This window comes from Acinonyx jubatus, chromosome C2, assembly GCF_027475565.1.
Source record: "Acinonyx jubatus isolate Ajub_Pintada_27869175 chromosome C2, VMU_Ajub_asm_v1.0, whole genome shotgun sequence".
NCBI classification, from domain to species: Eukaryota; Metazoa; Chordata; class Mammalia; order Carnivora; family Felidae; genus Acinonyx; species Acinonyx jubatus.
The window spans coordinates 136,471,158-136,495,764 of record NC_069384.1 but is presented as its reverse complement, the minus strand read 5'-3'; the positions used below and the strand labels follow the sequence as shown (position 1 = coordinate 136,495,764).

The 24,607-nt window shown below is 37.2% G+C and overlaps 1 protein-coding gene across 2 annotated transcripts in view; it reads left to right on the top strand.

Annotated features, from left to right (window-relative positions):
• The window catches only part of ZNF385D (zinc finger protein 385D), an 886,977-nt gene that overhangs the window by 281,256 nt on the left and 581,114 nt on the right, over positions 1-24,607 (top strand). The gene's annotated exons all lie outside the window — the stretch shown is intronic.

Sequence of the window (24,607 nt, the reverse complement as noted above, 5' to 3'; positions counted from 1 at the left end):
GGGTTTTAAGCTATTTGCAGTGATAGAAATGCTCTGGTTTTTGATGTGGGTATGGTTGTCGGAGTTTTGTTTTTGTTTTTTTTTTTTTTTACTTTATAAAATTTTACAAAGTGTAGTATTAGTATATGTGTACTTTCTGTGTATATATTATATCTCAATACAAAATTTGCTTAGAAGCCATATTAACATAGAACTAAGCCTAAATAGCTATTGGAATTATAGAGCAAATTTAGATGTTACTAAGCGTTGAAAAAATAGAAATAAAATGAATAATGTGAGTGATAAAAATGGGAATTACGAAAAGGGTAGGTAGAAGGACATGGTTGAATGCTTGATAACTTTCATTTTCTGTTCATAATGGGTTGTCAATTGATATAATGGATGAGGATCAAGTTTATTGTTAAAAATCATAAAGCTTTTCAACCTATTAGTACTTTTCCAAATACTTTTACTCATAAATGGACATTATAATAATATCTTTTGTGGAAAAAATATTTATCTGAAGCTCAGCAATTATATTTATTTCACTTTTGGTAAAATCAAGTAAAATAAGTTTAACATATTCTATTCAAATACGTTTTATTAAATTGTTTATAATTATGCATCTAACAGTAGTATACCCTTTAATTTATATCTTTATGTAGATTGATGTCCAGATTGATTTGTATATTAAAAGACTGAACCTTCTGAGTTTTAGATGGTGGGTAGTTTGCTCTTTTTTTAAGGTTTATTTATTTATGTATTTTTAATCTGAAATTTATTGTCAAATTGGTTTCTGTACAACACCCAGTGCTCATCCCAACAGGTGCCCTCCTCAATACCCATCACCCACCCTCCCCTCCCTCCCACCCCCCATCAGCCCTCAGATTGTTCTCAGTTTTTAAGAGTCTTTTATGGTTTATTTTTGAGAGAGAGCGAGCACACACATGCACTTGTTTGCGAGTGGCGGGGTGGGGGGTAGGGGGAAGGCAGGTGGGGCAGAGAGAGAGGGACAGAGAATCCAAAGCGGGCTCTGCACTGATAGTAGAGAGCCCAATGCGGGACTCACACTCATGAACCTTGAGATCATGACCTGAGCCGAAGTCGGACACTTAACTGACTGAGCTACCCGCTTCCCCCATGTGGTTTGCTCTTTTTGAAAGAAGTATATTCCGTTTTTGAAAACAACAGTGCAGTCATTTGTCTTAACGCTAAGTAAATTATTTAGGCGCAATTCAATGACATTTTTCCTGGAGAGTTTTTCTACTTCGTTATTATGTGTGATGGATTATAGCACGTGGCCCCAATGATTTACTTTTCCCAGTGTCCATACACCCTGCCAGGTAACTTTACATTGTTCTACTTTAGGGGTGGGGAAGCCATCAGGGAAGCCATCACTTTTTTGTCCCTAGACACTGGACTCAACTACATGACATGCTTTGGGCAATAAAATGCTAGAAGGTGTGACCCAGGCAGACACATGGTATGAGCTCGTGCATTACCATTGCCATAACTAGCAAAGTTGCCAAACCCTGTGCTAAGCCTAGACAAGTGAACAAAAAATGCTTATGTTTTATACCACTGAAGTGCTTGTTTACCCGTTATGTAGTATTGTTGTGGCAGTAATAGCAGCTATGTTATAACATGTGTTGTTCCTTTATCAATTATATAGTAACATTTAACTCTTTTCAGGTAGGGAGAAATCATTAAAATGATCCTTAATACAGCAGATTGGAGGTTGAAGTCCACAATCCTTGGCAAATGCACACTTTTTGATGCCCTGTCCTGCCTATTTTTTGAGCTTTGTTTCTTACATAACTCCATGGATGCTCTTGCTTGTGTTCCAAATATGGCACATACAGGACCTAAAACCTTTATTCTATTATATTATCTACTGAAATCTCACTTGTTCTTGAAGACTTAGCTCAAAAGTAACCTCATTCCTTCATGTCGATCCTTTCTGCCTTCCCCTCCTAACAGGGTAAGGCCCTTTCTTTTTCTCTGAGTTTCCAAGCATATTAGGCATTTCATTTGGAATATTTTATTGTTTCTTTTCATTTTAATGTAAGGAATTTTCTCACTAAAAGGTAAGCACTTTGAATTCCAGGATTCTAAGATCATTTTCTCAACCCCTGACCCTTAAATAGAATGGGCCTTTGATGAATCATAATGAATGGATACATGAGTGAATGAATGGATGAGTGAATGAAATCATATAAAGGACTAATTTGGTTCAGATATATTAATACATATTTAATTATAGAAACAAGTGAAGACAAACCTTATGATGAAGTATATAAAAATAAATTATAAATTAGTAAAATTAAAGGTGTTTACTATTTCTTTCCTGATTTTTCTGTTTTAAGTCCCTGAAAATATAACCTGTACTCAGTGTCAGATATAATGATATTTGGAGGAATAAGCAAATGATGAAGTGCTTTGATTTCATTTGATTTCATTTTGACTTCATTCATTTTCTAGCCAGGCTAAAATCAAAGACCAAAGAGTAATATTATATACTTTAACTCATACTTTTATGTGCCTACAGGTTTTTTCTGTAAATTTTTAAAGAAGTCTGGCTTCTATAGAACAATGCCTATAACAAATTTCTTTAAAAATCTGTAATCATTTTTTTAGTCTAAAAATAAAGATGCTCATAACTAGCAGAATTTTGCAATGTTCCTTATTTCCTTACAATTCATTATGTAGCAACCATTAATAAAGAAGATGAGATGCCTCATAGAGTAATTTTTGTACTTTTAATCTTTTTTTCTCACTGAAGAATACATTTTAGTCGATGAACAGTGACAGTCTAATTGAAAGCAAAAAAATAAAAAGAAAAAACCCCCTCAAGAACAAAGACATGGAGTATTTAAAGCTATTTATTTAAAAAATATACATTTTCCTTATTTCTGTCTCTCATGAGCAAGCACAAACTTGGTATAAATAATTTATGTTAAAAGGACAACAATAAGCATTATAGATGCTTACGTAAAATTAAAACACATTGTTAACTGTTCTAAATGTCATTTATATAGGAAAATAGAAAAGAAGCATGTAAAAGGCAAAATGGTTTTGAATTTAGAAGTAGAAATTATACAAAGTAATTATTAAGATATACTTTAATGAAATATTAGCCAAGCCCCACTTTTAGCGTGAATGCCTGGGGAGGGTTTGAGAGTATGCCAAATTAGGCAGTTGATAAAACAACAAATGAGTCAGGATTGAAAGTGAGTTTTCAGGGGTGCCTGGTTGACTCAGTTGGTAAGAATCTGACTCTTGGTTTTGGCTCAGGTCATGATCTCGTGGTTAGTGAGATTGAACCTCTGCATCAGGCTCTGTGCTGACAGCATGGAGCCTGCTTGGAATTTCTCTGTCTCTGTCTCTGTCTCTGTCTCTCTCTCTCTCTCTCTGTGTGTGTGTCTGTCTGTCTCTCTCCCCCTCTCCCCTTCTCTCTCTCTCCTCCTTTACCCCCCTCCCCCCTCTCCCTCTCTCTCTCCCTCTCCCTTTCTCTCTCTCTCCCCCTAGCTCATGTGCACACATACTTTGTCTCTCTCAAAATAAATAAAGTTAAAAAAGTTATTTTTCAGAAGAAAAAATAAAAAATAATTGAGAAATCCTTCCTAACTTCCTCTTCCATTATAAAAATGTTGTTTGATATGAAACTTTAAATAACTTGAACTTTTTTCAAATCAACTTATAGTATCAGAACACTAAATTTTATTAAATAGTAAACACATATGTAATAATAACTATATATGTGTGCATATGTACGTATGATATTGAATTTGATACTTCAACCAAAACACCAAGATACAACAAAGCGTGCATTTACAAAACTGAGATTTGAGACCAAAATATGAAGTTATCAAACTATATATAGTTTTGTTACCCTTGTATTTATGTGATAATCCTAAATCAGCAAAAGACACAAGAAGTTAACAAGAGTGACCAAAAAGAGAAAAAGAAGGTGAATATTTTGTGATAATAACCTTTAAAAAAGTCACTGGAGCAATGTGACTCTCATCTTTTTGCTAAATGGGAAGGAGGGCCCTGTGTCTCTTCACTTTAGGTATAGTGAATAAAGCTTTAGTTCTTGGAGAATTCCCAGTCAATTCCGTGTTTATAATTACCTAGTGAATTTTTTCATTTTAAGAGAAATTGGCTTATTAGCCAAGGGAGCTACTGGATTCCAAAATTTTATCCTGTGTTAAGAGAAAAATGGGCTTCCCTTGTAGTTTAAAAGAATATTAGTAGATCAAGTTAAAGTTATATTTCAGTTATATCCATTTGATATATTTAATTTTTCCATTAGAATTGCATATATAAACATTTGCTATCCATTTTTACCAGACTTTTCCAAGGTTTGTCTTCATTAAACTGGATATATTCAGTATTTTCATAAATATATAAGACAAAATTGAATGTTGTGCATTTTTCTTATACAGCCTTTTTATAATGCTGAACTTTGATAGATTTTCTAATTTTAAGTAAAATTCAAAATAATTATCTCATTACATCTAATTTACTTTAATTTAAGAATAGATGAGTTACAAATGATAAAGAACTAAAATGAATGATTCCTGGGAGACTATGATTAAATCAGACCTTAGTTTAATTCTTCTTTTTTCCTCAACTAAAATATTGAACTTTTAAGAGGCACCTGGGTGGTTCAGTTAGTTAAGCCTCTGACTTGTGATTTTGGCTCAGGTCATGATCTCATGGTTCATGGGATTGAGCCCCATGTTGGGCTCTACGCTGAGAGCATAGTGCCTCCTTGGGATTCTCTCTCTCCCTGTCTCTCTGCCCTTCCCAACTCATGCTCTCTATCAAAATAAATACGCATTAAAAAATTTAAAAAAATTAAAAATATTGAACTTTTAAGAGGTTTCTCAGTCAAGATTCAGAAGATGAACCCATACAGAAATCTGAACATCAAGCATTATTAGATATAACAGGGGACTGACTGGCCATGAATAAAGAGATCTGTAAATAATATAGTAATAACAAATTTAGGGATAGGGCATGTACTTTTAGGGCTGAAATAGTGCTCGACGAACAGGACATGATCTGGAAAAACCCCCACCACACAGACTAAGAACCAGACTTCATTGGAGAGGGCATAGCCGTGACTGGATGGCAGAGTTTTCTGAGGTTGTCGAGCTGCTCCTGGGGATGCCAGCGGAAGCCATCCACAAGGACATGTCATGCCAGTAGTACTGTGACCCACCTGAGAGGACTCCACGGTAAGCTCTACCTGAATGTCTGGAGCTGGCCCTGCAGTCTACCAGAGCGTCTAGAGACGGACATTGCAGAAATTAGACGTGCTTCAGGAAATTGCCTCAAGGAATATACCAGAACCCAGAAGGGAAACCCATTCCTTTCCCATTTTTTCTTTAGTATACTGTACTGACAAAGGTTAACATGGTGCCACCTGGCAAAAGAGAAATGTTCACAGGGTCCAGATCCATTATCATAGAGGAGGCAATGAATTATGGGTTTGCAACTGTTGCTGTCAGCGACCTGTACAATTAAATATTGTGTTTAATTTTCAGCAAGATCAGCCTTATTGCTACAATAAATAAAAGATTCTTTCAACATTCTCATGGTGGCTCTGTGGTCCTCAGGTTGACAAGCTACGAGCTTGTCGGTTTTTTCTCTGTAAGTGTTTAAGTGCACTTGAAAAAATCTATCTTACACCGTAGTCCTTGTAGGCATCATTACTGTCATAACGGTCAAGTGCAGCAGCCACTTGGGCTCTCAAGACACTTGTTTAGTTGGCTCTTTATCACAATCCACCACAGGTGATAGTTTGATTACTTATAATCTCACCACGTGCTATAGATTCCTAGAATCCCATTTTCCATCAGCAAAAACCTCAGCACTGTACTCAAGCCCAAGGGTATAACCAAACTTCTCCCTGAATCCCATCTTTGTGGTTCTATTGCGTAGGACCACTCCCAGGGTAGAACCCGCATAGTAACTTGAACAGGAGAATTTTAACACAAGGAATTATTGGTTACGCCAGGGACTGAGGTAATGAGAGACATGCTAGTAATGATTGCCCATTTGGCTGAGATATTGTAGGCAAGGAATCATCAGGAACTGAAAGATCCCCTTTGCCAGGCTGAGATCTAAACCTCATCGGAGAGGTGCTTCCATGGTTCCCTGTATAGCAAAAAGTTCACTGGTAGCATGAGCTATCAGTGCAATGTCAAGGGCAGCTGCCACCAGGGAACTATTGTATGCTGCGAGATAGCCCGAGCTGCTAGCAGCACACCTTCTAGACGCCACGCACGTTGCGGGACGCAGGTATTGCAAAAACTGCTTATACTGCAGGAGCCTGTCTCCACTCACCGGAAGCAGGAAAAACAAACAAACAAGCAAACAAAACCACTTTCTTCCTCCAGTGGCCCTTTAGCACCCTGTGCTGACAAAGCTTAACATCATGCCAGCTGACAAATGAGAAATATTTTTAGAGTCCATCAACATTATCACAAAATAGGCACTGAAGGGTAGGTTTAGACCAGGAAGATAAAAACGAATAGCTATCACACAACACTTTCAGATTAGGACTACAGGCATACCTTGGAGATCCTGTAGGTTCCGTTCCAGAGGCCTGCAATAAAGCAAATATCTCAATAAAGTGAGTCAAATGAATTTTTTGCTTTGCCCGTACATGTAAACGTCATGCTTATACTGTACTGTATAAGTATATATACTATACTATACTTATGTATATACTATACATGCTTATACTATACTATACTATACTATACTATACTATACTATACTTAGACTATACTAGTCTATAAGGGTGAAATAGCATTAGGTACAAAAAATGTACATTCCTTATTTTAAAAAATACTTTATTGATAAAAGAGGTAACCGTCATCTGAGATTTCAGTGAGTTGTGATCTTTTTCCTGGTTGTGGAGGGTCTTGCCTCGATGTTGATGGCTGCCAACTGTTCTGGCTGTTGGTTGCTGAAGGTTGGGGTGACTGTGGCAGTTTCTTAAAATAAGGCAACAGTGCAGTGTGCCGCATCACTTGACTCTTCCTTTCATGAACAATCCATTTGTTTGTAGCACGTGATGCTGTGTCACAGCATTTTAACCACAATAGATCTCTTTCTCAAAATCGGAGTCAGTCCTCTCAAACCCTGCCACTACTTTATCAACTAAGTTTATGTAATATTTTAGATATTTTGTTGTCGCTTCACTAATCTTCACGGCATCTTCACCAGGGGTAGGTTCCATCTCAAGAAACCACTTTCTTTGCTCATCCATGAGAAGCAAGTCCTCATCGGTTCAGAATTTACTATGAGATCACAATCATTCAGTCCCATCTTCAGGCTTTGCTTCTAATTCTAATTCTCTCGGCATTTCTACCACATCTGCAGTGACTTCCCGCACAGAAATCTTGGACCTTCAATTTGTAAAAAATGCAACATGTACAAAGTGCAATAAAGCAAAGTACAACAAAACAAGGTATAATTGTATATTTGCAGTCCATTTTACCCAGCAAGTATGAACAAAAGTTTGGTGTTTTTTTTTTAATGTAGAGGATGTAGGAGAGTGAGCCATTTTTCTGATGACAGGTGGGTGAAGAAATTTATATTCTGGTATTGAAGGCATGTAGAGTCAATAAAATAGCAATAGCAATAACGATAGTAGGAACAGAAGAGGAAATATTTGAGGAAAACTGAGTCTATTCAATGCATGGGTGGATCACTCAACATAATATTTAATAGATATCTGTAAAAATAAAAGGAAATCACAAATAATCTGAACTTGGATTAAACTGGTAGATTTTTCTCTGAAGTTACCTAAAGGGAGTTTCTAATTTATTTAGCCTCATTCCAATGTTTCATGGTGTTACAGCTGTTTTACTCTTTTCCACATTTCAGAAATAAGAACAGGCACACATATCAATTATTTTACTCCTTTGCAAAAATATTCTGTTCTAAAGTTCATTGTTACAATAAAAAAAAAGTGGGTGGCATGCCTTCTCTTTGAGCGTTGTAAATATAGTGATCTAGCTGACTAACTCATACAACACTTAGATGTGTGAAGAAAATATACATCATTATTGGCTCTTTTAGCTGTTCTAATCTTTCTTATGATCCCTACCTACTCATTAAGGGAAAAATTATCCAATGTAAATTTTATAATTTACAGTCTTTAATGAAATAACTGTCGAATGTTCTTTAAGGTAGTCCTTTTAAATGTAATGCTCAGTCTCTCTGATCTCCTCCCTTCTCTTGATGGTATCTGGGTATATGGGCAAGGCAACTTAGTTACAGTAGGGAAGGGTGAATCTCATTTCTCATTGGTCACTGTTTTCTGAATTCTCATTGGATCTTGCAGGAGCGTTGTTTGTTTTTCTCCTTTCACTGCTAGTGTTTCACCTTGTTTGTCATTTTGTTGTTTTTTTGTGGAGCATTGTTTTCACCACTGATGCCCCTGGTCCCAGACAAAACCTCTCCCTGAGGTTCTTATACGTTCTGGTCACTGCTCTGCCTCTATTCTGTGCCACTCCACTAGAGCTCTCATCCTTGGTGTCCATACTCAGGCCCAAGAGCATTTTTAAGTCTTTTAGGTTGTGTAATTTAACGTATGTAACTTTAAGTCTTTTCACTTGTGTGACTGTTAAGTTACACAAATAATTGCAGACCATAGGAAACTAGGAATCTGTCCTTAGATTGATCCATGTACACCTTTGCTCTCACACCATTTTGGATGGTGCCATGCTGAAGCAATGAAGCCAAACCTCAAAGTTGCCCAGTGCTAAAAAAAAGGAAGGGGCTCGCCAGATTCAGTGTTGCCGGGCCCCTTCACGTTTAGTGAAATGTTTCAACGGTGTCACCTATAAAGAGTTAGATGGAAAGGAAATTATTCTTGCCTCTCATGTGTTATCCCATATTTTATTTTCTTCTCACAGGGCCCAGGGCTAGGAGACACAGACTCTGGGTTTTCTCTTTCTTTACAGCATATATACTTTGTGCCTGTTTACATGATTTGTGGCCTAGTGTCACGAGAAGAAGGGTTATCTCTTAATTTCTTGTGAGAAAATTTGATTTCTGCCCTCCCTTCTGCGTGTGGTTCTGATATATGAAGTCAAATTGGTAAAATCTTCTTGTTCTAGACAAAGCTCTGCTTTAATACTACTTATAAGTTCTTATTTTGCATATCAAAAGCTGATTATTAACATTCTTTCTCTTTGTATTCCCGCTGTAACAATCCTAAATCTTTCCCAAATAGGTGCTACTGGCAGAATAGCAGGCATGTTGATAAAAGGAAATATGGGAGACAAGAGCCATTAATATAGTTCAGAATATCCCTCTTACACAGACTTTTGGATAATCTTCTCTCTACTCTGCTGTTTGGTTTTTGTGGTTTTTAAATTATTCTCACTGTTCTGTTTCCTTCTTCTCATTATGAATAAAACACTAACTTTAAACTCCCTTATCTATTCTTCCAAATAGGATTAAAATTGGCCTCAAGTGACAAGGCTCAAAATAAAAAATCGTTTTCAAAGTTGATGTTGACTTCTGTCTTATGTAAGAGTAGGCAGTCCTAGGGTGGTGCAATGGCTCAAAAATCATCAGGGATGTAGGTTCTCTCTGTCTCTTGTTGAAGCTTATCTTCAGTAACAAATTTCTACCTCCAGGTCCAAGAAAACCTCCCTCGCTTCAGCCATTTTACCTTTCAGCAAACAGGACAGAAGCAAAGGAGGAGACCACATCTTCTTTTTACTCCTGAAATGTGTGTGTGTGTGTGTGTGTGTTTTACTTTTTCTTTTACTTTTGTTTTTTAATGCTTATTTATTTTTGAGAGAGAGAGAAAGAGAGAGAGCACACGGGGAGGACAGAGAGAGAAGGAAACCCAGAATCTGAAGTAGGTGCCAGGTTTTGAGCTGTCAGCACAGAGCCCAGTGCACAGCTCGAACCCATGAACCACGAAATCATGACCTGACCGAAGTCAGATGGTTAACCGACTGAGCCACACAGGTGCTCCTGAAATTTGTATTCTTCATTTTGACTTACTTCCTTCGGCCAGAACTTAGTCACATATCAGCTATTTGCAAAGATGATTGGTTAATCTTTTTTTGTTTCTTCTGGCCATCTGTGTGTTTAGCCAAAAAAAAAAAAAAAAAAGCCTCTGAGGAGATGGATATAGCAGACAATTAGCAGTCATCGTGCCCATAGTAAGTAAGAAGATAGTATATTGTTTAATTTTACTGTCTTACTTGAAATACAAGATATAATTTTCAGGAATAATTTGTGATGTTGAAATAATCAGTGCTGTTCAAAGAATATCGCACAATCACCACTCTGCTGATTAACATCTTCCAACAAGAAAATTTCTAACACTGTAGTTCCAAACCATTTATTTTGGTTGTTAGATTAAAAATATGAAAGGAAACAAAAAAGCAACCATGAAAAAGTAACTACCATTGGAAAAATGGAGGGAAAGCAGACAGTAATTTTAGGAGAGTGTACTGGCCTTGTGTTAGCTATAGTAATACTATATGATATAAGGAGCATATCAAATAATTTCAATGGATCTACAGAGTAATGATTTCTTTTTTGCTAAAGTAGGTGATAGAACCTTTGTGTGTAATGGATCAGATAGTAGTTGTGTTAGGGTTTTTTGGCTGTATCTCTGTCATAACTACTCAGCTCTACCATTTTAGCTCGAAAGCAGGCATGGATAATATATGCACAAATGAGCATGTTTATGTTCCCATAAATCTTTGGTTATGAAAAACAGGTAGCTGTAAGTATTTGGCCCTGGCTTCATGTAGGTACTTCTGCCCAAGAGGTGATGAAAATACTCAATCTTCTAGAATACCAATCTCCTAGGAGAGCCGAGGCTCACTGTGTGCTCAGGAGGAAGAGGAAACTGCTTTGGTGAATGTCTAGCTCATCCCTGCCTCGGCCATTATTGTAACAATTCCTTAACTTTTATATTATGTCAAAGTGTTAAAAACATGTTTATGAATATAAACCTATGAATTAGACAATTTAGATAGTAATACATTATTTTGTAGGAGACGGAGGCTAAGTAGCTTTCACAAAGAAACAGAGCTCTTACATGTGTGAACAAGGATATAAACTCATGTCCCAAACCAGTTCTGTAGCACACTACTCCCAGTATTTTAAATTAGGACCCACAGGTGGATAGAATATAGGAAGAGGTTAGGAAGATTTTGTGCAAATAAGTTAGTAAGCTACTCGAGGTTAACACAAGGCATTTAACAAAAATCCTTGACCATCCACTACATTTTATTCAGAAATGTTTTTTTTTTAATTTTTTTTTAACGTTTATTTATTTTTGAGACAGAGAGAGACAGAACATGAATGGGGGAGGGTCAGAGAGAGAGGGAGACACAGAATCCGAAACAGGCTCCAGGCTCTGAGCAGTCAGCACAGAGCCCGACGCGGGGCTCAAACTCACGGACCGCGAGATCATGACCTGAGCTGAAGTCGGACGCTTAACCGACTGAGCCACCCAGGCACCCCTATTCAGAAATGTTTTAAACATAAAGAGATATACGATATGTTTGTTGAATTTCAGGGATGTATTTTTTTAAGTTTATTTATTTATTTTGAGAGGGTGTGGGAGAGGCTGAGAGAGAAAGAGACAGAGAATCCCAAGCACTGTCAGTGCAGAGCCCAGCTCAGGACTTGATCTCACAAACCCTGAGTTCATGACCTGAGCTGAAACCAAGATTTGGACGCTTAACCAACTGAGCCACCCAGGTGCCCCAACTTTTAGGAATTTCTAATTTAGTTTGAGATACATAATATATGTAATATTTTATATGCATATATGACCAGATATATAGATATATACATATAGAATATATACTTATTAATATGTTGTATGTATAATCTGTATTATAGATATGTAGGTATATTCATAGAAATATATAAATATAACAACTGTGATCTATATATTGAGTGGCAAATATAGCTTTGAATTATGTGATGCAATTTAGTTTTGTTTAAAGTTTATGAGTCTTTATAAAGATACAGGATGAGCGACGCCTGGGTGGTTCAGTAGGTTAAGCATCCTGACTCTCCATTTCTGTTCAGGTCATGATGTTGTGGTTTGCGAAATCAAACTCCATGTGGGGCTCTGCACTAATGGCACAGAGCCTCTTTGGGATTCTCTCTCCTATCTCTCCCTCCCTGTCTGCCTCTCCTCTGCTTATGCTCACTCGCTCTCTCTCTCAAAAATAAATAAATCAGCGTAAAAAAAGATACAGGATGAAAGCAGATTCATTATTATTTATTGGTCGTAGACATTGGCTTCTTGAAAGACAAAAGTAGAATTAGTGTTCTCAACATGCAGATGTGTTAGCTGCACACGTAACTGTCAATTGTCTATGCATCAAAGTCTCCCGGGCTTGTTGACACAAAATCATCACAACTTTGGAGTTTTTAGGGCCTCCTATGTCAATAACACTCTAATTTGTGTGATAAAACAGAATGAGTTTTCAGGATGCATTAGTGTAAAGTGGTAGACAAGAAACATTATATAACTTCCTAAGTAATTACATGACAAAGTATAATGGCAAAAACATCTTATGAAATGATCTCTGAACATCTTGTGTCTTCATTAACATAGCTATGGGTAGGCTGTCTGCCAGGTAAGCATATCAGCTTTGATATTCTTCCCCTGAGCATATTTTTAAAATGATTGCTCAGATGCTTTTAGGTGCAATATGTATACATAAATTTTTAGGGACCTATTTTTAAACATATACAAAGATCAGAATTAGCCTTATGCATTTCACACACGCCTTTCTAAAGCCCTCCGTTCCTATGTCTTTATTTTCTCAACAGAAGTACTCTTTGCAGTAATGTGGAAAATCAGAGGCAAAAAACATCCTGCAAAGAGATAGTAACATGAATAAAGGCATACAGTAATCTAATTTTGGATACCCTATGCTGTCAATGAAACTGGAATTATCTTCCTTAGGGCAACATCTCCTTATTATAAAAGAACGCAGGTACTTCCAAGTAATGAAAAAGCTCTTACTTGCCTTGAAGAAATGTGAGAGAACACTTGTTAGGTTGTACTTGTGTCTACTAATTGGTAATTACCCTTAATTCACTTCAGAAATCTCTCCCAATTCCACTTTACAAGATCTTATTGAACTCTCACATTCAAAAATACAGGAAAGACTTTCAAATGAATGTATCTTCCTTGAATATCATTGTTAGTCCATTTGTACTTGGCAGTTTCATATTAAAATATTTTAATCATATAATTCATTTATTAGATAATTACATGATGATTTTGCAGTAGCAAATTTTTCTCTGAAGACTTGTTTATAAAATCACATCTAGAGGCTCTTCAAGTTTTTGGTTTGTTGTAAATATTTTTTCTTTTATCAGCTCATTTCATTTTAATGGTGGGACGATTGTTGAAGCTATATGTGTTGTGTGGCTCTCAAGTTCAAGGTTGGCTAAACTAGATAACAGGTTAACTCCCATAAACTATGACCATTCTGTTTAATTCTATTTATCCAGATATTTGCTCACATGTCTCGACTAACTTTGGTTCTGTTCTAACTCCCACATCCTCTGCTCAAGTTGTGGTTATTCTAAAGACATGAGTTTTAGCTATTAAGAATTAAGGTAAGCATAAAGAATTTTAAAGGATACACTTAAAGGAATATAGGTTAATTACACACATTTTTAGACAAAGTGCACATTTTGAGAAACAAGGCTGTATTCAAAATTTTAGGTATACGGCTCTATATATTCAGCTTTATGGAACTCATCCTTGCCTGTCTATATTATTTTTAAATAATATTATATATATTCTGTATGGAAAAGTTATTTCCTAAAATCATTTTTCAAATGTATGACATTTACATCCACAACCTGCCACTACTTATGATACAGGTTCCTGACAGCAATGCCTGAGAAGTCACTTGAAAAGACACTGATTGCCATGTCCTGTCACTATTAGAGATTTCTGTTTTGAAGATAATGTCAACAAGATGACCAGGCATTATTGTTTCTGTTGCTGAATTCTTGCCTTGTTAAGCACTGTGCCTTCTTGGATTTTCTTTTTTCTTTTTTTTTTTTAAATGTTTATTCATTTTTGAGAGATTGAGAGAGACAGAGCATGAGCAGGGAAGGGGCAGAGACAGGGAGACACAGAATCCGAGGCAGGCTCCAGGCTCCGAGCTGTCAGCACAGAGCCCAACGTGGGGCTCGAACTCACGAACTGCGAGATCATGACCTGAGCCGACTGAGCCACCCAGGCGCCCCTGGATTTTCTTTATAAAATACTGCAAAATTCTCTCATCTGTGAGCTTGAAGACAAAATACCTCAATACCATATTCTTATCCACTCATTTTTAACAAGAAATAAATACATGAATAAATAAATAAGAAGGTCACCCATGCACTTGATGGTAGTACTGTGGTTGGATATTTTCCTCAGTTTGTGAGCCTGGTCAATATCATCTTTTATGATCACCAGATGATGACCACTCATGGTCATATTGCAAAATTCTTCAATCATTCAGGCTTTTAATTTGTCAACATTTTCTTAAAAATATAGACACCGAGTAGGCACCTGGGTGGCTTAGTTGGTTACGCACCAGACTTCGGCTCAGGTCATGATATCACAGTGTGTGGGTTCAAGCCCCTCATCAGGCTCTGTGCTAACAGCTTGGAGCCTGGAGCCTGCTTTGAATTCTGTGTCTCCCTCTCTCTCTCTCCGCCCCTCCCCCAGTCACACTCTTGTCTCTCTCTCTCTCAAAAATGGATGAACATTAAAATATTTAAAAAAGAAAAAGTCACCGAGCTAGTCGAAACTCTTTCTACAATATAAAAACCATAACATTTCTATCTTTTAAAAGAGGTCCATGGTATGACTTTTTTTTAAAAAGGAGTTTACTAAACATTCTAGGCATTGAATATCCATCTAAAATTTTCAGGCAATGAGCCTAGAAAATTCTCCCTTGATTGCAGCATTCATGAAAAGATATCCAGAGAAACTAAAATGGTGTTTCTAAATTTCAGAGGTATTTAAAGTAAATAGTCTTCAATTTTGAAATTTAATAAAAATGTGTGATTATTTTAGGCCAATGCTATTTTTCCCTTTTATCACAGACTTCCCAATTGTAAGCTTCTCCATGCAGATGCCCCACAGTCAGGATTCAGATATCAGAAGTAGTGTTAGTGAGCATTTTCTGTGAAAAAGTGTGTCTCACTTTGAAAAATGAATAAATAGGAACCTATCACTAATGCATCTATTGAGATGATGCTTTGGAAGACAGTCATCTTCTGGAATAGTCTCTTGACAAGGAATCTTGCCTATTTCAGACTTGGTTGAACTGGACAAAATCACATTCAGCACAGATGATGTATTCCGTTGATTACCAATATTGCACGGTTTCATTTTTCTTCTCTTTTGAGTCTGGTTTGTTTTAAAATTATTCCATTTCTAATACCAAAGATGCTCTTTTGAGGGTAGTGGAAACAGGCAAGGAAAGAGCAGGATGTAAGTAAAATTCTTGATGGGAATGGAATTAGGTGAATCAATGCAGCACACAATGATGAAGCAAAGAAAAAAAAAAACACTCGTACAATCTTCACCAAAACCAGATACAAATTCTGATGCATAGCATGGGAAGAGGGAGATGTTTGTTGAAACTTCCAAGAGAAAATGGGAAATAGATACTTGAATCTAAATCTGATAAACATCTAAGATGGATGTAAGTGTTTTACTTAGGTGACATTCAAGGGAATGAATCAAAACTTATTTGGGAATAGTATGCAAGAAAGAACAGAGAACCCAGGATTAAGTCTTGAGCATCTCCAGGCTTTATCAGTTGGACATAGAAGAACGAGCTCACAAGAGTGATCATTCTGGAAGATAGTTAGGAAATCCAGAAAAGAAGATTTGTTAGGGAGGAAAAGTGAGGGAGGATGATGAGCGCAGAGGAGCAGCATTTGGATTTGGCAGCATGGAGTTCATTGGCAATTTAAAAAAAATTTTTTTAATGTTTATTTTTGAGAGAGAGAAAGAAAGACACAGAATCAAGAGCTGGCTCTAGGCTCCAAGCTGTCAGCACAGAACCCGATGTGGGGCTTGGACTCATGAACTGTGAGATCATGACCTGAGCCCAAGTTGGACGCTTAACTGACTGAGCCACCCAGGTGCCCCAGCAACTTTTTTAAAGTGATCATGGTGTGCATGTATGTTGATGGGAGTAATCCAGTCGTAGAAACGAGATTGATAGTATAGAAGAAAGAAAGCCTACTAGCATCTGTGGTTTCAACTCTGGTGTCATGTTAGAATCATTTGGGAAGATTTAAAAAGTATCAGTGTTTGGGCCAATCCCAGACTAGCTAATTGAAATCTCTGGGCGTAGAGTCCTGGAATTGGTATTTTAAAAAATTTCTCACATGATTCAAATACGTAGCTAGTGTTGAGGGTCATGAACTAATTCAACGGTTTCTCAAACTTTAGAGGACATCTGTATCACCTTCCAGAGTTTCTGATTTGATTTGTAAGTGCTGCTGATGTTGCTGGTCTGAAGGGCACATTTTGAGAACCTCTGAACTGACAGAGTGATTGTAGCCTATATAAAGAAAGGTGTGAAAGGAAAGGGGCCCACAGTACCTGTGGAAGGATGCATTGTGGACAGACTGAGGCTCACTTCCTTTATTTTCAAGTGACAATGGGAAATGTAAGATTGAGGTGTGATAGGAAGGCAAGGGTATGCCCATCGCAATGAAATCTATTTAAGGTAATTAGATGAGAGCTACGTGGGTGGGGAATTGGAACATAAAAGTTTGAAGACAGAGGGAGGTTATGTGGTAGGAATGCCAGACATCCCTCACTTGAGGTTTGAATCAGAAATTTAAGGGGAGGAAACTGCCTGCTTATATAATTTTCTCATAGAAGCAACTAGAAGTGATCAACATATAAGATTCTTGTTCAATTGCCATTTATTAGTAATCTTTTAGGATTCGGCAGTGGGCTAGATGCTGTTTGCTTAAATCCATCCATAAAAAAACTGAGAGTTGGCTTCTTTGCCAAGAGCTGGATGATAGCAATGAATGGAATTACAGCAATTGAAACAATTCAAAAGCTGTTTATGGTAACTACGTATCTAATTATTCTTGCATTGACATAATCAATGCCTTCACTCCAGCTGATCATTGTGGGATCAGCTTGTCTTTGCCTTTTCTTTTCAGAGCAAACGAGCTGGCACAGGCGAGCAAATCGAGCAGCTGTTGACAGTTGTTTCTGTAAAACCCTTCGGGAACTTCATTCTCGATGTCTTCATCTTCTAGGTACACGGCAACAGAAAACTTTATCCTAGTGTCTACAAGAATTACTTAGGGTACCAGAATACTGAGGAACACAATTGAACACCCCATGGAAAGGTACAAGGAACATTGAATCAGTTGCTTTAGTGCAAGCAGAAAAAATTGAAAATAGCAGATTTTTCAGTACACAAAGATAAACGGTCCTTTTTCAAAGATGCAGATCCATTCATGAATTGGATTAACCAGTCCTCTTTGTAAAAGTTGCTTTGAAAGAGAAATGTTCCTCTTGCTCTAAATACGCAAAGAACCTTGCAGAAGGGTCTAGGATTGGCAGTTAACCTCTTTTTCCATTTTTTAGGACACTAAAAATAGTGTGCTTTTACCTATTCAGAGAGCTTCCAAATGTATTCTTCAATTCAGCAAGTCTTAATTCCTACTGTACAAGCTCCCCATTCTTTTATTTCCCATTACAAACTTGTAAGACAGGGAAGCTAATATTATGCTCCTTTTACAGGTGAAGGAAAATAAAGAACCTAAATTATTTGCATAGTCTTGTAATTGATCCTAGAAATGGGATTAAGACCCATGCTGTTTGATATCTCGCCTGTTTTTCTCCCCGTGTAATTTGTTGGGTGTGACTTTTTATACTTTTTTAAAATAGATCAATCATTGAATTTCAGGAAGGGTTGAGTTTCTAGAAATTTAAACTACTTTTTCCCTTAGGAATAAAGCATCAACAGTGGAACAGTCACAGCATTTTGCCCTTCTCACCCCATCCTCCTTTAGTGGAAATTATGCTCATTTCCTCTTTTCTCACTGCCAACCTTTTCTTTACATAAAACTAATTTTAACGTGAAGTAATTTAGAAAATGAAAAACAGGGACCTGAAAGGAAGACATTACTGGATTTGTCTCCAAATTATGATTTTAACTAATTACTTGGGACTTAAAGACAATTGAAGGTCTGGCTTTTGACCAGAACCTAGCCTTGTTTCTAGCACAAGGGTGCTTCTAGCCTTACCACATCTGCTTGTCTCTGCCCTGAGGGAAGCTGCTTTTTTAGGACTGAAGAGCTTTCTAGTTCAAGGGTGATTTGAGGTGCTTAGAACTAGAATCTGAACTTTTGAAAAGAAAGTGCCTGGAAACCATCTGAAAGACAAGCCAGTCATGGCCTTTCTTCTCTATTACTGAGAGCTTTTAACTTCGCCCACATCTTGCAGCGAACCTCACTTTAGGATCATATAGCTCAGCCTCAGGGAAGAATATGTATTCCAGGCCACTAGGAATCAAATCTAGGCCTTTTCTTTTATTTTTGGTTTCCTTAGTTCCTAACCTCCATTCCACTCTTTCTCTCACCTTTAATATTTCTTGTTATTTTCTGTTAATTTCTACTTTCTATTAATATTTCTTTTTTGCATTTATTTATTTTTGAGACACAGACAGAGACAGAGCATGAGCAGGGGAGGGGCAGAGAGAGAGGGAGACACAGAATCTGAAGCCGGCTCCAGGTTCTGAGCTGTCAGCACAGAGCCCAACACAGGGCTCGAACTCATGAACTGTGATATCATGACCTGAGCCAGAGTCGGACGCTAAACCGACTGAGCCACCCAGGTACCCCTGTTAATATTTCTATTTATTGTCTGAGTTTCCTTGTGACCCTCCCTCCCCCTTCTCTTCCATCTTCATCCAACTTTCCTTGTTCCCCATCCTCTCCCTTGCTCCCTCTCTTCCTTAAGATCTAACTTCCATTCCTTTACTTCATTCATTCAATGTTGCTTACTTTATATAATGATATATAGTAGATTTAAAAATCATTTGCTTTAGAACAACTTTAACCCTGTAATCAAATCCATAGAGGAAAATTTAATAAGTAAAATTTAGGCACTAGCTCTTTAGCAAGTAACTGTTGTTCTTGAGTTCTAGTGATCTTTGATTGTTCCTGAGAGAATGATTGATTCCACCAGAAGGCACAGAAGAAACTTCCAGGGAGTATAGTCACAGTATTCTGTTGCACAAGGCTTTCGTCCATGTTTAGTTAAGGGATTTCCATGTCCAGTTAAGATGTTCTACCATTTCTCAGACCTTCTTACCACTGGGTAGCTTCAGTTACTATCTATAACACTAATTTGGAATAAGAGTCTAACGTAGAATCCTAAGATTCAGTTTCCTCAGTGTTCAAATTCATTATTGTCACTAAGATGAAGAAATTAAAATAATAATACTACAATTTACTTACCATGGATGTTACAGGAGTCAATTATTATCCTTCTTAAGAAAAGAATTCTACATCAGATTTTTTTTTTGAAATTGATAGCTTCCTACAGATACCTTGATTAACAGTTTCAGCTACTAAAGGAATACATTGCAGGGCCATTGTATTAACAGTCTTTTACTTACTCTGAAGGAGTCTGTGATGAGACCACTATTGAATGCACCACCTATAAGTGGCAGAGTGCAAACAGCCCGAGCATGTGCGTTAGGCATTTAACTGCACATCCAGAAGGAGAAAGGTTTGCAGCTTTTATGGACCTTCTTTGGGTTTTTGGATAAAAGGTAAATTCTGTACTGCAGCTTCCTCATCTGCCAACAGAAGAGAATGTCAACTAAGTCAGAAATAATCGGATATTTTCTAAGTACATTGATACATTAAGCCAATGTTTGTTTTCTGGAAAATGAGAGAAATATACAGGGATGAGTAAAGATAACTTCAGAGGTACCTCCAGAAGAGAGAAAGGAGGACCAGTGATGGCAGATTTGTAGTGGGTTTAAAAGGTGTTGTTGGGATGCAAATGCCACAGCAATTTCTCTTTAGTCCCCCAGTGACCTCTAGTGTGAAGGTAAATAAACTCTTCTTTCTCGGGTTTGTATCTAAACAACTGTTTTATACTTTGAGAGGAATATTAGGCTGCCTGTTGTTTAGATAGGTTGCCATCTGCCATGAATATTATCGAGATCCTCACTCTGAGTATCAGTTTGATTAAGATGACCGAGAGATGCTGAAGAATGGGATTGAAACTTGGGAATAGTATTTATCTGTCACATATCTGCATTTAGCTCTTGTGATGAGTGAGAGAAGAAGGTAATTTGCAGTGTAAACATAGGCATTTCACTTTGTGTAAAGTCGACACTGGACCATCCTATTCAGGACCCACAGTTGAGCTCCTTCACGAATATCATGTTTCCTTTCTCTTTCAAAGTGTTTGGTCTGTAGACATTTTGCGTTCTATTCATAGATTTGGTAAATGAACATGTAGAAAGTTTTAAATTTTGTCAGACTTTGAAAAAATGCTGGATTCACTCATTTTTTCTTAATATAACACACTATTCATAAAACTATTAAGTGTTTCAATGTAGTACATGCTTTCTGAAGACACATGAGAAGAGAACTTAATAAAAGTGATTGAACTGAATCTAGTTGAGATCGTAAGTTGTTGTAAATAATACAATTGGAGCTGACCTTGTTCACTGATTTTTTGTACATTATGTCATTTCATAACTTACCTCTAAACCTGGAAATGCAGGAGTTTGCTTTGGCCATGACATTTATCTAGATTCCTCTGACCTTTAAACAGAATTTCAAAATTGTAAATATTCTGATTTTATTTGGAGGTTTTGTTTATTTCTCCAACATCTTTACTGAGGATTTTCTCATGCCCTTTATCCTTGAGTCACTCTAGGGCTTCCTGTGACTAGAACAGCTGTGTGTCTGTTTGAAAATAGTTTTACTCCTTTGTGTTTTCTCATAACAATGTGTCCAAGAGTGGAAAAGTTCTCATAGAAACCCATTTCATTTTTCTAGGTGTAAATTTGAAGCAAAGTACACAGGCCCTCTTCCAAGTCCTAACAGAAACAATTAGCAATGTGTCTCCCATCCAATGGCATGTTAAATATAAAGTCTTAAAATTTAGGAACAATATATCTGGGAAGCAGTTACTTCAAAGACATCTATTTCTTTGCAGTACGGTTGACCCTTGAACAATGTGGGGCACTGACTCCCGCCCCCACACAGTCGAAAATTTGCGGATAATTTATGACTCCTCAAAAACTTTATGAACAGCCTACTGTTGACCAGAAGCCTTACTGATGAACAGTTGGTTAACACACATTTTGTATGTTATATGCATCGTAAACCATATACTTACATAAAGTAGGCTAGAGAAAAGAAACTGTTAATAGGAAAATCATAGAGAAGAGAAAATACATTTACTGTATTCTGTGTGTATATATTGAAACATCTGCATTTAACATGATCCGCACTGTTCAAACCTGTGTGGTTCAAGGGTTAACTGTATATATTGCTTGCCTTTAAAAAAAATTCAAGTGGTGCCATTTGTAAAGTAGTGTACCTGTCTCTTTATCCAGGACCCAAACTGCGCTTTAAATGGATGAAACCACTGATTTTTTTCAAGGATGTGTGAATAGATAATGTTTATTTATTTATTTATTTTAATGTTTATTTATTTTTGAGACAGAGGGGGACAGAGTGAGAGTGGGGAAGGGGCAGAGAGAGAGAGAGACACAGAATCTGAAACAGGCTCCAGGCTCCAAGCTGTCAGCACAGAGCCTCCTGATGTGGGGCTCGAACCCACGAACCACGAGATCATGACCTGAGCCGAAGCCGGTCGCTTAACCAACTGAGCCACCCAGGCACCCCAATAATGTTTATTAAAAAAAAAGCTTGCTAATTATTTTTGCTTTAAAGTTTGAAGTGAAACATTTGTGGAACATTTTTAAATGGCAAAGGAAATTAATGAATTTCCAGTTCTAAAAAAAGCACCGTGGGCCATGTGAGGATTCAGTACAGTGCTGAACTTGTGAGTGGAAATAAAACAAAAGGCAAAGTAAGAATGATAGAGCAGCAAAAGGCTCATGTGGCCTTAGCTTGTTCTTTTCTCTAAGTGTAGCAGAGAGCTTAGCACCCCTAAATCCATCCTATACCAGATAGCAGCAGAAAGGCAGCGGGGGACTTGGAAGGACAAAGGAAGATGTCTGCCTTCAGGGGACATGGAAGGATGAAGGCCGCTGGCTTAGTCCTGGCTGTTTAATGGACAAAGGTGGGAAAGAGGGCCCTGTAAAGGAGGCCAAGTTTACTTATCACTGTGGTACGTCTACTTCCTCCGCACCTAGAAAAGGTGTCCAAAATCCTGGAGATTCTACTTTATTCCTCCTCCTCGGGGAAGATTATAGGACAAGAGAGACATCGTGAAGATATTTTATTTCTCCTTAGAGAACAAAACATTATACCAGCTACCATTCTACACCACTGATAAGTATTGTGCCATTCTTTTGTTTCAAACTCTCCTTGTCATTTCAGTCATCTAAAGAATAAAGTCCGCAATTTTTAGTGTGCCATTTTTATTGTTTATTTTCCCTTTACATCACTTACGTATGCATTCCAGCCCCTTTGGGAGTCTTCCCATATCCTGAATATATACTGTTCCTCTTTCCACAACTCCAAGGCTGTTGATCTTTTCCTCAGAAAGCATTCATTCAGTTTTCCCCTCGAAAATTACTTTCCTGCTGTTAGAACCTTGATTTGGTGGCTAGTGGAGATAGCCTCACTTTCCTGTGAGGAGGCCCTTCTGCCAATTCCAAGAAATTACCCTTATTAGCCTAAGCCAGCCTTTGTGATCTTCTTTTTCTTGTGATCACCCAGTGATCACTTTTTCTTGTGATCACTCAGTGCTGACCAGTGACGTGTAAGGAGAGGTTGGGTGTGGGGAGGGAGGGACGGTTAAAATACTGGATTTTCTAACACAAAGGCCATTTGTAACTAATCCTACACTTTATATCTTCTTACTGGTTGAACATAGATGTAATTTCTGGAGACATAGCAGTCATCTTGGGACAATGAAACACTGAGCATGAAAACAAAAGATTAAAGCTGAGGGTGATGAAGGGTAAAGACAGAGCCTGGGTATGTAATGACATCTTGTAGCATCATATACAATTCTGAGATACCCTCTTTCTACTTATTGTTCAGTTAACTTTAAATGCCCTTGTGATCTAAGCTACTATCAGCAGACTCTCTGTGACTTGTAGGTAAAAGCATTTCTTCAAGGTTTGCCAACACTTCTGTAGCATTCTTCCTTATGTATCAGTTATAGAAATTGAGTTACCCTTTGTATAAAAGTTCAACCAGTGTTCAACCAGAAGTATGTAGAATAAAGAATTCATTATAGGAGTTAGACCTTGCACAAATGTTGGAGGCGATCAGAAAAAGAAGATCTAATAAAGGATCAAATAAAAATCAGTAACCAGACAGGGTAAGTGTGAATGGTGTTGAATTTCTTGGAAGCCAGGTACGTCTTCAGAAGAACATAATCACAAGTAGTAGAGCTCAAGGTGGGTGGGGAGGAGAGAGGGAAGGAGGTGTTGAAAGAGGAAAAGAGAAAAGGAAGGAGGGAAGGAAGGAAGGAGAAAAGGGAAGAAGGAAGGAAAGAAATAATTAGCTTTATTACTACATGTGGATATAGACCCAGAGGTTGGCATCTTGAATTTTAACGTTCAGCAGAAGATGCGAATTGTAGCGTTGCTGGAAGTGTTGGGCTGTAACTAAAATAGTACCCAGAGTACCCTTCATATGAAAAAGAAACTTTACTAGGTATAACAAACAGTAAGTAGAATTAGCACCACATTATGTGGAAATAATACAGCTATCTGAAAGAGTCTCTAAAGCAACTATGTTTAAACTAATCCAAATAGATATAAGGGAGATAACCCATAATAAAATAATACAATTTTGTTAATGCCACTGAATTTTAAATTTTACTTAATTTCAATTAATTTCAATTTCACTAGCCCATGAGTAGCCAGTGGTTTACTGTATTGGACAGAGATGTCTTCGCTATTTTTGTGTTCCTAAATCATTGTAGAATGATTGCTTCTTTCACTTATGTAATTTGAAGTTGTGGGAGAGAGCTGTACTTTCCCATTAAAAAAGTATGTTTGCATAATAATATACATCAAATTTTGATAATTGAAGTGCACCATCTATGAGGGTAACTTTAGTGTTGTGAATCATTAGAAAGAGAGAAAATGGGAAACACACTTCTGTTTTGTTGTAGCTCAGAAGAAGATTATTGAGGCTTTTGTGAAGCTGTTGCCAACCCAGAAACTATATTATACAAATCTATAGTGACTTCATTATCTGTTACCTGTTATTGCCCTGTTGAACTAAAATAAACTGTTGTATTATGTGACCTATAAAATGGTATTAGGCATTTTATTACTTGCTTGCTGTCAACTTGCACATGAGACAGTTATTAAAGATTATACCGAGAAGATTCAGAGTACTACAAATGTTATTTTACAGA